Genomic DNA, 14,887 nt, shown 5'->3' on the forward strand with positions numbered 1-14,887 from the left:
TTCCACGGGTAAGCCATCTCGCACGTAAACTGCCACCCCACTCCCATTGTGATCTCCATGTGACGAATAGGATTGGTAGCCTGCGATGTGTGGGAGTGCAGCTATGTGGACTTCCTGCAGCAAAGCAATATCCGCATCAGATGCCCAAATCGTTTCCTTCAGTAGGTGTATTTTGGTTGGTGAACGCACGTCATTTATATTTAATGTCGCAATACGGTTCGCATGGCGTTGAATCCCACTCTGTCGAGGCGCAACAATATCTCCCTGCATCGGCGCTGGGGGCTGAGTTAGAAGACGTTCTCTCGCCCCTCTCTCTTCACCTTCAGCAATTACTAGGCCGTCTTTGTGAGTGCCGGCTGCCTCTGTATGACGTCCGGCGCCTCCTCAATATCGTCATACCACATCTTTGCATGCAGTGATATATTCGTGTCCATAGCCACAGCATCTGCGTCTGGAGAGCCAACTGGTTGTCGTTCCTCTTCAGCATCACCACGTCCCGCTACCGTCAATGTGACAGACCGCTGCGGGTCTGATCGAACAGTTTCCATTGCCTCATCCTGCTTCGTAGAGGCTGTTGTGTCGTCTTGCTCCACAGGCGCATCGTCGTCGGGGCAAGGGGAGTCATCCCTAGGAGATGTCGTGCGACGACGCCGTTTCCTCCTTTTCGGGGAACGTTGTTTGCGTGATCTTCCTTCCGTGTCCTCAGATTGTAGGGAATCACGGCTGCCCGACAGAAAAGCATCCGTAGGAACTGGAAGTGTTTCGAGTCCCATCGTTGTAGTTGGCGGGAGTTCGGTCGAAACTGATGTTGTCGTCACAGAGTGCGTTCCAGACGGAACAGCATCCGTAGTGGCTGGAACTGCTTCGTGTACTATCGGTGTGCTTGGTAGGAGTTCGGTGTCAACTGGTGTTGTCGCCGTAGATTGTATGCTAGATGGAGCAGCATCCTCTGTCATCCCGACGTGTGCTACAAGGTTTCGGAGAGTGCCATCGGGAACTTCCACCGGGGCTGTGTCCTTTCGGTCATCAGCGGACGCAGTGAGGGCTTTGGCATAGGTGATCGGTAGTACTGTCATCTCTGGCGACGGCTCCCGCACATCTGAAAGCACTTGCGTAATCCGCCGTTGCATACAGTTCGACCTGAGGTGTCCCTCCTGGCCACAGCCAGAACATGTACGTGGTTGCCGATCGTAAATCACCACCGCCCTACAACCACCAATTGTCAGATAGGACGGTACATGCTTCTGAAGATCAATAGTGATCTGTCTCACTCCGTTAAGCACGGGGTACGTGGCGAATTGTGTAAAGCGTTCTGCTGTGTGACCATGTACCGTGCCGTATGGCTTAAAAGCCTCAATAACTTCGTCAGCCGGGAACTCAAATGGCAGCTCAAAAACACGTATTGTCCGTACACCCAGACCAGCATGTTCTACAGTTACCGTGCCGACATTCCCGTCACTATGGCAAAATCGGAGACCTGCTTTTGTCGCCCGTAGAATTCTCTCACACGCCGCGTCATTTACCATCTTAACATACACCGTGGGACTAACGATGGACAGGTGAATTCCGACAATATCGTTTGGCGGTATCTTGACGTCCTCACGTATGAATCGTTCCACTGCTAAAGCCTTTGGTCTTTCGTAGTCTTTGCAGAAATTGAATCGTAATGTAGTTTTTCTGTACTTGTTCGCCATGATCGTTGTTATTAGCCCGCGCGCAGACTAAGTCCACAAGTAAACAAACACTCGCACACGCCGCACAGGCGGAAGTATCGGACCTCCGCTCCGCACGGCCGCTAGCGCCGAACTGTGTCCACTGAGCTAAAGAGGCGCGGCCTAGCGATGCCTTTGCGTACTTCGTCCTTACGGTCGTCAGGATCCTCAAACTTCAGCTGACAACACTTCATATTACCGACTAATATTTGCAGCTATGGCGACCCATTACTGCTTGGCTACACATCTGACACGTAACCGATGTGCTCTCCAAACAACAACACTTGCATTTCAGAACATGTCTTTTACACGTGTCTACAAAATCACCTTCACCTTCAAATACAGTTTCCTTGCGACTGACAGAGACGTAGGCAAAGTTTAAAGTTGCTATTTACATTACATCACGTTACTCAGAAAAACGGTAATTTACATCTGCAGCGGAACAAAATTCCATTCCGCCCAGCGTGGGGCTCGAACAAACGACCCTGAGATTAAGAGTTTTATGCTCTACCGACTGAGCTAGCCGGGCTGCTTCGGTGAATACTTGCCGGGCAGCACGTCACACAGTACTCGTTTGGGTTGGGTGGTCCCATACAGAATCTCTCCATGCTGCCTAATGTTTTACTAACGTCACACTCGTCACGTACTTCACTTTTATTTCATAATCATTTCTGAGAAGTAAAGGAATTGCATCACAACCTGCAGAGCTAGTGGCGTCAAAATTAACACTCATACTTGATGTGACACAAAAGGCGACGAGTTACTTTCCGACGTTGTTTTAGATGTGCAAGTGCCAGTGAAAACTCGCGGCGACGGCACTCTGCCGACAATTTCGCTAGTTAACACCGGGCTTGTTGTGTGTGTTTCAACCTCAAGAGCATCTCCAAGCAGAAAATGGTCAACAGCAACATTCAGACGGTTTCGTACTGCTTAAGTGCTACATTAAAACGGAATGTTTCTTTTTCAGAACTGATAAAACACGAGCGTGAGAGGACTCGAACCTGTAATCTTCAGTTCCGAAGTGCGGCGCCTTATCCATTAGGCCACACAGTCACTGACGACCAAGTGCAACTTGTATATGACTCATCTCGAAACGCTCACACCCCTGATAATTTGTGTTTTCATACTACACAGCCGCTGCCCCTTGCTCTTTCCCACCCATTCGTTACATTCAACCTCTTACGTGACCGACCAAATATAGACTGGGAAACAAGACCACACACTTTGTGCATACGGAATCGAAGGCAGGGCGTGCCTCGCCGCATTTGACACGATGGCCATTTGCTACTTCTGCAGAAGCAGCGGCGTCGGCGATGACGACGACGACGACGACGACCGCGAGAGGCTCTGACATATGTGAGAAATACATCTATAAAATGTAATTCAGACTGCCTCGTCCCACCTTATACTGTACCGCTTTGGCAAAGGCTTTACCTGCGCCATTCGACTTAATCACATCTGAGAGTAATTCTTAATAAAAGGCATGTCGCTAATTGTTCGTCATCACAGATACTGTTTGCTATACGGCCACGACGCGCAACTGATTTCCAAAATTGGATTTCCTACTTTGAGGATGGAACTCACAACCCTTGGTTTACTAGACCAGTGCTCTACCACTGAGCTAAAGAGGCGCGGCCTAGCGGTACTTTTGCGTACTTCCTCCTTACGGTCGTCTGGATCCTCAAACTTCAGCTGACAACACTTCATATTACCGACTAATATTTGCAGCTATGGCGACCCATTACTGCTTGGCTACACATCTGACACGTAACCGATGTGCTCTCCAAACAACAACACTTGCATTTCAGAACATGTCTTTCACACGTGTCTACAAAATCACCTTCACCTTCAAATACAGTTTCCTTGCGACTGACAGAGACGTAGGCAAAGTTTATAGTTGCTATTTCCATTACATCACGTTAATCAGAAAAACGGTAATTTACATCTGCAGCGGAACAAAATTCCGTTCGGCCCAGCGTGGGGCTCGAACCCACGACCAAAATGTTAAGAGTCTCATGCTCAGACTTCAGCTGACAACACTTCATATTACCGACTAATATTTGCAGCTATGGCGACCCATTACTGCTTGGCTACACATCTAACTCGTAACCGATTTCCTCTCCAAACAACAACACTTGCATTTCAGAACATGTCTTTCACACATGTCTACAAAATCACCTTCACCTTCAAATACAGTTTCCCTGTGACTGACAGAGACGTAGACAAAATTTATAGTTGCTATTTCCATTACATCACGTTAATCGGAAAAACGGCAATTTACATCTGCAGCGGAACAAAATTCCGTTAAGCCCAGCGTGGGGCTCGAACCCACGACCCTGAGATTAAGAGTCTCATGCTCTACCGACTGCGCTAGCCGGGCTGCTTCGGTGAATACTTGCCGGGCAGCACGTCACACAGTACTCGTTTGGGTTGGGTGGTCCCATACAGAATCTCTCCATGCTGCCTAATGCTTTCCTAACGTCACGCTCGTCACGTACTTCACTTTTATTTCATAATCATTTCTGAGAGGTAAAGGAATTGCATGACAACCTGCTGAGCTAGTGGCGTCAAAATTAACACTCATTCTTGATGTGACTCAAAAGGCGAACGAGTTACTTTCCGACGTTGTTTTAGATGTGCAAGTGCCAGTGGAAACTCGCGGTGACGGCACTCTGCCGACCATTTCGCTAGTTAACACCGGTCTTGTAGTGTGTGTTTCAAGCTCAAGAGCATCTCCAAGCAGAAAATGGTCAACAGCAACATTCAGACGGTTTCGTACTGCTCAAATGCTACATTAAAACGGTATGTTTCTTTTTCAGAACTGATAAAGCACGAGCGTGACAGGACTCGAACCTGTAATCTTCAGATCCGAAGTCCGGCGCCTTATCCATTAGGCCACACAGTCACTGACGACCAAGTGCAACTTGTATATGACTCATCTCGAAACGCTCACACCCCTGATAATTTGTGTTTTCGTTCTACACAGCCGCTGCCCTTGCTCTTTCCCACCCATTCGTTACATTCAACCTCTTACGTGACCGACCAAATATAGACTGGGAAACAAGACCACACACTTTGTGCATACGGAATGGAAGTCAGGGCGTGCCTCGCCGCATTTGCCACTGTTGTATTCAATCCAGAGTCAACTTCTGTATTTCAACAACACTCTGATAGTCCACAGATTACAGAATGCCCCCAGATGTGCATCGGAACTACTACTGGTCTTCCAGGTGACGATCGAAGCGTAGACGATTTGAGACATGATTCCCATGGAGGAAAGTGCGCTTGGTGACTGTTGTATTCAATCCCGATGCAATTTCTGTGTTTCATCAACACTTTGAAGGTCCACAGATTACAAAATGCCTCCAGATGTGCATCGGAAACTAATACAAGTCTTCCAGGGAACGATCAGAACTTAGACTGTTTGAGACATTTCTCCAAAGGAGGAAAGTGCGCATAGTGAACGTTGTATTCAATCCCGAGGCAATTTCTGTGTTTCATCAACACTTTGAAGGTCTGCAGATTACAGAATGCCTCCAGATGTGCATCGAAAACTACTACTGGTCTTCCAGGGAACGGTCAAAGGGTAGACTGTTTGAGACACTACTCCCATGGAGGAAAGTGCGCATGGTGACTGTTGTATTCAATCACGATGCAATTTCTGTGTTTGATCAACATCAAATAGTCCACAGATTACAGAATGCCTCTAGATGTGCATCGGAAACTACTACTGGTCTTCCAGGGAACGATCAAACCGTAGACTGTTTGGGACATTACTCCCATGGAGGAAAGTGCGCATGGCGACTGTTATATTGAATCCCGATGCAATTTCTGTGTTTCAACAACACTCTGATAGTCGACAGATTACAGAATGCCTCTAGATGTGCATCGGAAACTACCACTGGTCTACCAGGGAACGATCAAAGCGTAGACTTTTTGAGACTTTACTACCCTAGGAGGAAAGTGCGCATGGTGACAGTTGTATTGAATCCCGATGCAATTTCTGTGGTTCATCAACACTTTGAAGGTCCACAGATTACAGAATGCCTCAAGATGTGCATCGAAAAGTACTACTGGGCTTTCAGGGAACGATCAAAGCGATGACAGTTTGAGACATTACTCCCATGGAGGAAAATGCGCATGGTGTCTGTTGTATTCATTCCCGATACAATTTCGGAGTTTCAAAACACTCCGATAGTCCACAGATTACAGAATGCCTCCAGATGTGCATCGGAAACTACTACTGGTCTTCCAGAGAACGATCAAAGCGTAGACTGCTTGAGACACAACTCCCATGGAGAAAAGTGCGCATGGTGACTGTTGTATTGAATCCCGAGGCAATTTCGTTTCATAAACACTTTGAAGGTCCACAGATTACAGAATGCCTCCAGATGTGCATTGGAAACTACTACTGGTCTTCCAGGTAACGAACAAACCGTCGGCGGTTTGAGACATGACTCCCATGGAGGAAAGTGCGCATGGTGACTGTTGTATTCAATCCCGATGCAATTTTATGTGTTTCATCAACACTCGGATAGCCCACAGATTACAGAATGTTTCCAGATGTGCATCGGAAACTAATACTGGTCTTCCAGGGAACGGACAAAGCGTAGACTATTTGAGACATTACTACCATGGAGGAAAGTGAGCTTGGTGACTGTTGTATACAATCCCGAAGCAATTTCTGTGTTTCAACAACACTCTGATAGTCCACAGATTACTGAATGCCTCCAGATGTGCATCGGAAGCTACTACTGGTCTTCCAGGGAACGATCAAATTGTAGACTGTTTGAGACATTACTCCCATGGAGGAAAGTGCGAATGGTGACTGTTGTATTCAATCGCGATGCAATTACTGTGTTTCATCAACACTTTGAAGGTCCAAAGATTACAGAATGCCTCCAGATTTGCAACGGAAACTACTACTGGTCTTCCAGGGAACGATCAAAGCGTAGACTGTTTGAGACTTTACTCCAATGGAGGAAAGTGCGCATGGTGACTGTTGTATTCAATCCCGATGCAATTTCTTTGTTTCATCAACACTCGGATAGTCCACAGATTACAGAATGTTTCCAGATGTGCATCGGAAACTAATACTGGTCTTCCAGGGAACGGACAAAGCGTAGACTATTTGAGACATTACTCCCATGGAGGAAAGTGAGCTTGGTGACTGTTGTATACAATCCCGAAGCAATTTCTGTGTTTCAACAACACTCTGATAGTCCACAGATTACTGAATGCCTCCAGATGTGCATCGGAAGCTACTACTGGTCTTCCAGGGAACGATCAAATTGTAGACTGTTTGAGACATGACTCCCATGGAGGAAAGTGCGCATGGTGACTGTTGTATTCAATCGCGATGCAATTTCTGTGTTTCATCAACACTTTGAAGGTCCAAAGATTACAGAATGCCTCCAGATGTGCATCGGAAACTACTACTGGTCTTCCAGGGAACGGACAAAGCGTAGACTATTTGAGACATTACTCCCATGGAGGAAAGTGAGCTTGGTGACTGTTGTATACAATCCCGAAGCAATTTCTGTGTTTCAACAACACTCTGATAGTCCACAGATTACTGAATGCCTCCAGATGTGCATCGGAAGCTACTACTGGTCTTCCAGGGAACGATCAAATTGTAGACTGTTTGAGACATTACTCCCATGGAGGAAAGTGCGCATGGTGACTGTTGTATTCAATCGCGATGCAATTCCTGTGTTTCATCAACACTTTGAAGGTCCAAAGATTACAGAATGCCTCCAGATTTGCATCGGAAACTACTACTGGTCTTCCAGGGAACGATCAAAGCGTAGACTGTTTGAGACTTTACTCCAATGGAGGAAAGTGCGCATGGTGACTGTTGTATTCAATCCCGATGCAATTTCTGTGTTTCAACAACACTCTGATAGTCGACAGATTACAGAATGCCTCTAGATGTGCATCGGAAACTACTACTGGTCTACCAGGGAACGATCAAGGCGTAGACTTTTTGAGACTTTACTATCCTAGGAGGAAAGTGCGCATGGTGACAGTTGTATTGAATCCCGATGCAATTCCTGTGTTTCATCACACTTTGAAGGTCAACAGATTACGGAATGCCTCCAGATGTTCATCGAAAACTACTACTGGTCTTCCAGGGATCGATCAAATCGTAGACTGTTTGAGACATTACTCGCATGGAGGAATGTGCGTATGGTGACTGTTGTATTCAATCCCGATGCAATTTCTGTGGTTCATCAACACATTGAAGGTCCACAGATTACAGAATGCATCCAGATGTGCATCGGAAACCAATACTGGTCTTAAGGGGACGATCAAAGCGATGACAGATTGAGACATTACTCCATTGGAGGAAAGTGCGCATGGTGACTGTTGCATTCAATCCCGATGGAATTTCTCTCTTTCATCAACACTCTGATAGTCCACTGATTACAGAATGCCTCCACATGTGCATCGGAAACTACTACTGGTCTTCCAGGGAACGGTCAAATCGTACACGATTTGAGACATTACTCCCTTGGAGGAAAGTGAGCTTGGTGACTGTTGTATACAATCCCGAAGCAATTTCTGTGTTTCAACAACACTCTGATAGTCCACAGATTACAGAATGCCTCCAGATGTGCATCGGAAACTACTACTGGTCTTCCAGGGAACGATCAAAGCGATGATAGTTTGAGACATTACTCCCATGGCGGAATGTGCGTATGGTGACTGTTGTATTTAATCCCGATGCAATTTCTGTGGTTCATCAACACTTTGAAGGTCCACAGATTACAGAATGCCTCAAGATGTGCATCGAAAAGTACTACTGGGCTTTCAGGGAACGATCAAAGCGATGACAGTTTGAGACATTACTCCCATGGAGGAAAATGCGCATGGTGTCTGTTGTATTCATTAACGATACAATTTCGGAGTTTCAAAACACTCCGATAGTCCACAGATTACAGAATGCCTCCAGATGTGCATCGGAAACTACTACTGGTCTTCCAGAGAACGATCAAAGCGTAGACTGCTTGAGACACAACTCCCATGGAGAAAAGTGCGCATGGTGATTGTTGTATTGAGTCCGGAGGCAATTTCTGTGTTTCATCAACACTTTGAAGGTTCACAGATTACAGAGTGCCTCCAGATGTGCATTGGAAACTACTACTGGTCTTCCAGGTAACGAGCAAACCGTCGGCGGTTTGAGACATGACTCCCATGGAGGAAAGTGCGCATGGTGACTGTTGTATTCAATCCCGATGCAATTTCTGTGTTTCATCAACACTCGGATAGCCCACAGATTACAGAATGTTTCCAGATGTGCATCGGAAACTAATACTGGTCTTCCAGGGAACGGACAAAGCGTAGACTACTTGAGACATTACTCCCATGGAGGAAAGTGAGCTTGGTTACTGTTGTATACAATCCCGAAGCAATTTCTGTGTTTCAACAACACTCTGATAGTCCACCGATTACTGAATGCCTCCAGATGTGCATCGGAAGCTACTACTGGTCTTCCAGGGAACGATCAAATTGTAGACTGTTTGAGACATTACTCCCATGGAGGAAAGTGCGCATGGTGACTGTTGTATTCAATCGCGATGCAATTTCTGTGTTTCATCAACACTTTGAAGGTCCAAAGATTACAGAATGCCTCCAGATTTGCATCGGAAACTACTACTGGTCTTCCAGGGAACGATCAAAGCGTAGACTGTTTGAGACTTTACTCCAATGGAGGAAAGTGCGCATGGTGACTGTTGTATTCAATCCCGATGCAATTTCTGTGTTTCATCAACACTCGGATAGCCCACAGATTACAGAATGTTTCCAGATGTGCATCGGAAACTAATACTGGTCTTCCAGGGAACGGACAAAGCGTAGACTATTTGAGACATTACTCCCATGGAGGAAAGTGAGCTTGGTGACTGTTGTATACAATCCCGAAGCAATTTCTGTGTTTCAACAGCACTCTGATAGTCCACAGATTACTGAATGCCTCCAGATGTGCATCGGAAGCTACTACTGGTCTTCCAGGGAACGATCAAATTGTAGACTGTTTGAGACATTACTCCCATGGAGGAAAGTGCGCATGGTGACTGTTGTATTCAATCGCGATGCAATTTCTGTGTTTCATCAACACTTTGAAGGTCCAAAGATTACAGAATGCCTCCAGATGTGCATCGGAAACTACTACTGGTCTTCCAGGGAACGGTCAAAGAGTAGACTGTTTGAGACATTACTCCCATAGAGGAACGTGCCCTAGGTGACTGTTGTATTCAATCCCGATGCACTAACTGTGTTTCAACAAGAATCTGATAGTCCACAGTTTTCAGAAGGCCTCCAGATGTGCATCTGAAACTACTACTGCTCTTCCAGGGAACGATCAAAGCGTAGACTGTTTGAGACATTACTCCCAAGGAGGAAAGTGCGCATGGTGACTGTTGTATAAAATCCCGATACAATTTCTGTGTTTCATCGACACTTTGAAGGTCCACAGATTACAGAATGCCTCCAGATGTGCATCGAAAACTACTACTGGTCTTCCAGGGAACGGTCAAAATGTAGACTGTTTGAGACATTACTCCCATAGATGAACGTGCGCAAGGTGACTGTTGTATTCATTCCCGATGCAATTTCTGAGTTTCAACAACACTCTGATAGACCACAGATTACAGAAAGCCTCCAGATGTGCATCGGAAACTACTACTGGTCTTCCAGGGAACGATCAAAGCGTAGACTGTTTGAGACACTACTCCCATGGAGAAAAGTGCGCATGGTGATTGTTGTATTGAGTCCGGAGGCAATTTCTGTGTTTCATCAACACTTTGAAGGTCCACGGATTACAGATTGCCTCCAGATGTGCATTGGAAACTACTACTGGTCTCCCAGGTAACGAGCAAAGCGTAGGCGCTTTGAGACATGACTCCCGTGGAGGCAAGTGCGCATGGTGACTGTTGTATTCAATCCCGATGCAATTTCTGTGTTTTATCAACACTCGGATAGTCCACAGATTACTGAATGTTTCCAGATGTGCATCGGAAACCAATACTGGTCTTCTGGGAACGATAAAAGCGATGACAGTTTGAGACATTTCTCCATTGGAGGAAAGTGCGCATGGTGACTGTTGTATTCAATCCCGATGGAATTTCTCTCTTTCATCAACACTCTGATAGTCCACTGATTACAGAATGCCTCCAGATGTGCATCGGAAACTACTACTGGACTTCCAGGGATCGATCAATGCGTAGGCTGTTTGAGACACAACTACCATGGAGAAAAGTGCGCATGGTGACTGTTGTATTGAATCCCGAGGCAATTTCTGTGTTTCATCAACACTTTGAAAGTCCACAGGTAACAGAATGCCTCAAGATGTGCATCGAAAAGTACTACTGGGCTTTCAGGGAACGATCAAAGCGATGACAGTTTGAGACATTACTCCCATGGAGGAAAATGCGCATGGTGTCTGTTGTATTCATTCCCGATACAATTTCGGAGTTTCAAAACACTCCGATAGTCCACAGATTACAGAACGCCTCCAGATGTGCATCGGAAACTACTACTGGTCTTCCAGAGAACGATCAAAGCGTAGACTGCTTGAGACACAACTCCCATGGAGAAAAGTGCGCATGGTGACTGTTGTATTGAATCCCGAGGCAATTTCATGTTTCATAAACACTTTGAAAGTCCACAGATTACAGAATGCTTCCAGATGTGCATTGGAAACTACTACTGGTCTTCCAGGTAACGAGCAAAGCGTAGGCGGTTTGAGACATGACTCCCATGGAGGAAAGTGCGCATGGTGACTGTTGTATTCAATCCCGATGCAATTTCTGTGTTTCATCAACACTCGGATAGCCCACAGATTACAGAATGTTTCCAGATGTGCATCGGAAACTAATACTGGTCTTCCAGGGAACGGACAAAGCGTAGACTATTTGAGACATTACTCCCATGGAGGAAAGTGAGCTTGGTGACTGTTGTATACAATCCCGAAGCAATTTCTGTGTTTCAACAACACTCTGATAGTCCACAGATTACAGAATACTTCCAGATGTGCATCGGAAACTACTACTGGTCTTCCAGGGAACGATCAAAGCGTAGACTGTTTGAGACTTTACTCCAATGGAGGAAAGTGCGCATGGTGAATGTTGTATTCAATCCCGATGCAATTTATGTGTTTCATCAACACTCCGATAGTCCACTGATTGCAGAATGCCTCCAGATGTGCATCGGAAACTACTACTGGACTTCCAGGGATCGATCAATGCGTAGACTGTTTGATACACAACTACCATGGAGAAAAGTGCGCATGGTGACTGTTGTATTGAATCCCGAGGCAATTTCTGTGTTTCATCAACACTTTGAAGGTCCACAGGTTACAGAATGCCTCAAGATGTGCATCGAAAAGTACTACTGGGCTTTCAGGGAACGATCAAAGCGATGACAGTTTGAGACATTACTGCCATGGAGGAAAATGCGCATGGTGTCTGTTGTATTCATTCCCGATACAATTTCGGAGTTTCAAAACACTCCGATAGACCACAGATTACAGAACGCCTCCAGATGTGCATCGGAAACTACTACTGGTCTTCCAGAGAACGATCAAAGCGTAGACTGCTTGAGACACAACTCCCATGGAGAAAAGTGCGCATGGTGACTGTTGTATTGATTCCCGAGGCAATTTCATGTTTCATAAACACTTTGAAGGTCCACAGATTACAGAATGCCTCCAGATGTGCATTGGAAACTACTACTGGTCTTCCAGGTGACGAGCAAAGCGTAGGCGGTTTGAGACATGACTCCCATGGAGGAAAGTGCGCATGGTGACTGTTGTATTCAATCCCGATGCAATTTCTGTGTTTCATCAACACTCGGATAGCCCACAGATTACAGAATGTTTCCAGATGTGCATCGGAAACTAATACTGGTCTTCCAGGGAACGGACAAAGCGTAGACTATTTGAGACATTACTCCCATGGAGGAAAGTGAGCTTGGTGACTGTTGTATACAATCCCGAAGCAATTTCTGTGTTTCAACAACACTCTGATAGTCCACAGATTACTGAATGCCTCCAGATGTGCATCGGAAGCTACTACTGGTCTTCCAGGGAACGATCAAATTGTAGACTGTTTGAGACATTACTCCCATGGAGGAAAGTGCGCATGGTGACTGTTGTATTCAATCGCGATGCAATTTCTGTGTTTCATCAACACTTTGAAGGTCCAAAGATTACAGAATGCCTCCAGATGTGCATCGGAAACTACTACTGGTCTTCCAGGGAACGGTCAAAGAGTAGACTGTTTGAGACGTTACTCCCATAGATGAACGTGCGCAAGGTGACTGTTGTATTCATTCCCGATGCAATTTCTGTGTTTCAACAACACACTGATAGTCCACAGATTACAGAATCCTTCCAGATGTGCATCGGAAACTACTACTGCTCTTCCAGGGAACAATCAAAGCGTAGACTGTTTGAGACATTACTCCCAAGGAGGAAAGTGCGCATGGTGACTGTTGTATAAAATCCCGATGCAATTTCTGTGTTTCATCGACACTTTGAAGGTCCACAGATCACAGAATGCGTCCGAGTGTGCATCGGAAATTACTACTGGTCTTCCAGGGAACGATCAAAGCGTAGACTGTTTCAGACATTACTCCCATGGAGGAAAGCGCGCATGGTGACTTTTGTATTCAATCCGGATGCAATTTCTGTGTTACATCAACACTCTGGTAGTCCACAGATTACAGAATGCCTCCAGATGTGCATCGGAAACTACTACTGGTCTTTCAGGGGACGATCAAAGCGTATACTCTTTGAGACATTACTCCCAATGAGGAAAGTGGCATGGTGACTGTTGTATTCAATACCGATGCAATTTCTGTGTTTCATCAACACTCGGATTGTCCACAGATTACAGAATGCCACCAGATGTTCGTCGGAAACTAATACAAGTCTTCCAGGGAACGATCAGAACGTAGACTGATTGAGACATTTCTCCCATGGAGGAAAGTGCGCATAGTGAATGTTGTATTATATCCCGAGGCAATTTCTGTGTTTCATCAACACTTTGAAGGTCCACAGATTACAAAATGCCTCCAGATGTGCATCGAAAACTACTACTGGTCTTCCAGGGAACGGTCAAAGTGTAGACTGTTTGAGACATTACTCCCATAGATGAACGTGCACAAGGTGACTGTTGTATTCATTCCCGATGCAATTTCTGTGTTTCAACAACACTCTGATAGTCCACAGATTACAGAATCCTTCCAGATGTGCATCGGAAACTACTACTGGTCTTCCAGGGAACGATCAAAGCGTAGACTGTTTGAGACACTACTCCCATGGAGAAAAGTGCGCATGGTGATTGTTGTATTGAGTACGGAGGCAATTTCTGTGTTTCATCAACACTTTGAAGGTTCACAGATTACAGAGTGCCTCCAGATGTGCATTGGAAACTACTACTGGTCTTCCAGGGATCGATCAACGCGTATACTGTTTGAGACATCACTCCCATGGAGGAAAGAGCGCATGGTGACTGTTGTATTCAATCCCGATGCAATATCTGGGTGTCATCAACACTCTGGTAGTTAACAGATTACAGATTGCCACCAGATGTGCATCGGAAACTACTACTGGTCTTCCTGGGAACGATCAAAAACGTAGACTGTTTGAGACATTACTCCCATGGAGGAAAGTGTGCATGGTGACTGTTGTATTCAATCCCTATGCAATTTCTGTGTTTCATCAACACTTTGAAGTTCCACAAATTACAGAATGCCTCCAGATGTGCATCGGACACTACAACTGGTCTTCCAGGGAACAATCAAAGCGTAGACTGTTTCAGACATTACTCCCATGAAGGAAACTGCGGATCGTGAATGTTGTATTCAATCCCGATGCAACTTCTGTGTTTCATCAACACTCTGATAGTCCACAGATTACAGATTGTCTCCAGATGTGCATCGGAAACTACTACTGGTCTTCCTGGGAACGATCAAAGCGTGGACTGTTTCAGACATTACTCCCATGGAGGAAAGTGTGCATGGTGACTGTTGTATTCAATCCCGATACAATTTTTGTGATTCATCAACACTTTGAAGGTCCACAGCTTACAGAATGCCTCAAGATGTGCATCGGAAACTACTATTGGTCTTAATGGGAACGATCAAAGCGTAGAGTGTTTGAGACATTACTA

At 45.7% G+C, this 14,887-nt stretch overlaps 2 non-coding genes across 2 annotated transcripts; both read right to left on the bottom strand.

Moving 5' to 3' along the window:
• Positions 1–2,168: 2,168 nt before the first annotated feature.
• On the bottom strand, positions 2,169–2,241 carry Trnak-cuu (transfer RNA lysine (anticodon CUU)). The gene has a single exon. It is a non-coding gene; the product is annotated as a tRNA-Lys (tRNA).
• A 1,778-nt stretch (positions 2,242–4,019) lies between these two features.
• Trnak-cuu (transfer RNA lysine (anticodon CUU)) lies at positions 4,020–4,092 on the bottom strand. Its single transcript has one exon. It is a non-coding gene; the product is annotated as a tRNA-Lys (tRNA).
• Between the last annotated feature and the right edge of the window lie 10,795 nt (positions 4,093–14,887).

The sequence above is a fragment of the Schistocerca gregaria genome, chromosome 8 (assembly GCF_023897955.1).
Source record: "Schistocerca gregaria isolate iqSchGreg1 chromosome 8, iqSchGreg1.2, whole genome shotgun sequence".
Classification (NCBI taxonomy): domain Eukaryota; kingdom Metazoa; phylum Arthropoda; class Insecta; order Orthoptera; family Acrididae; genus Schistocerca; species Schistocerca gregaria.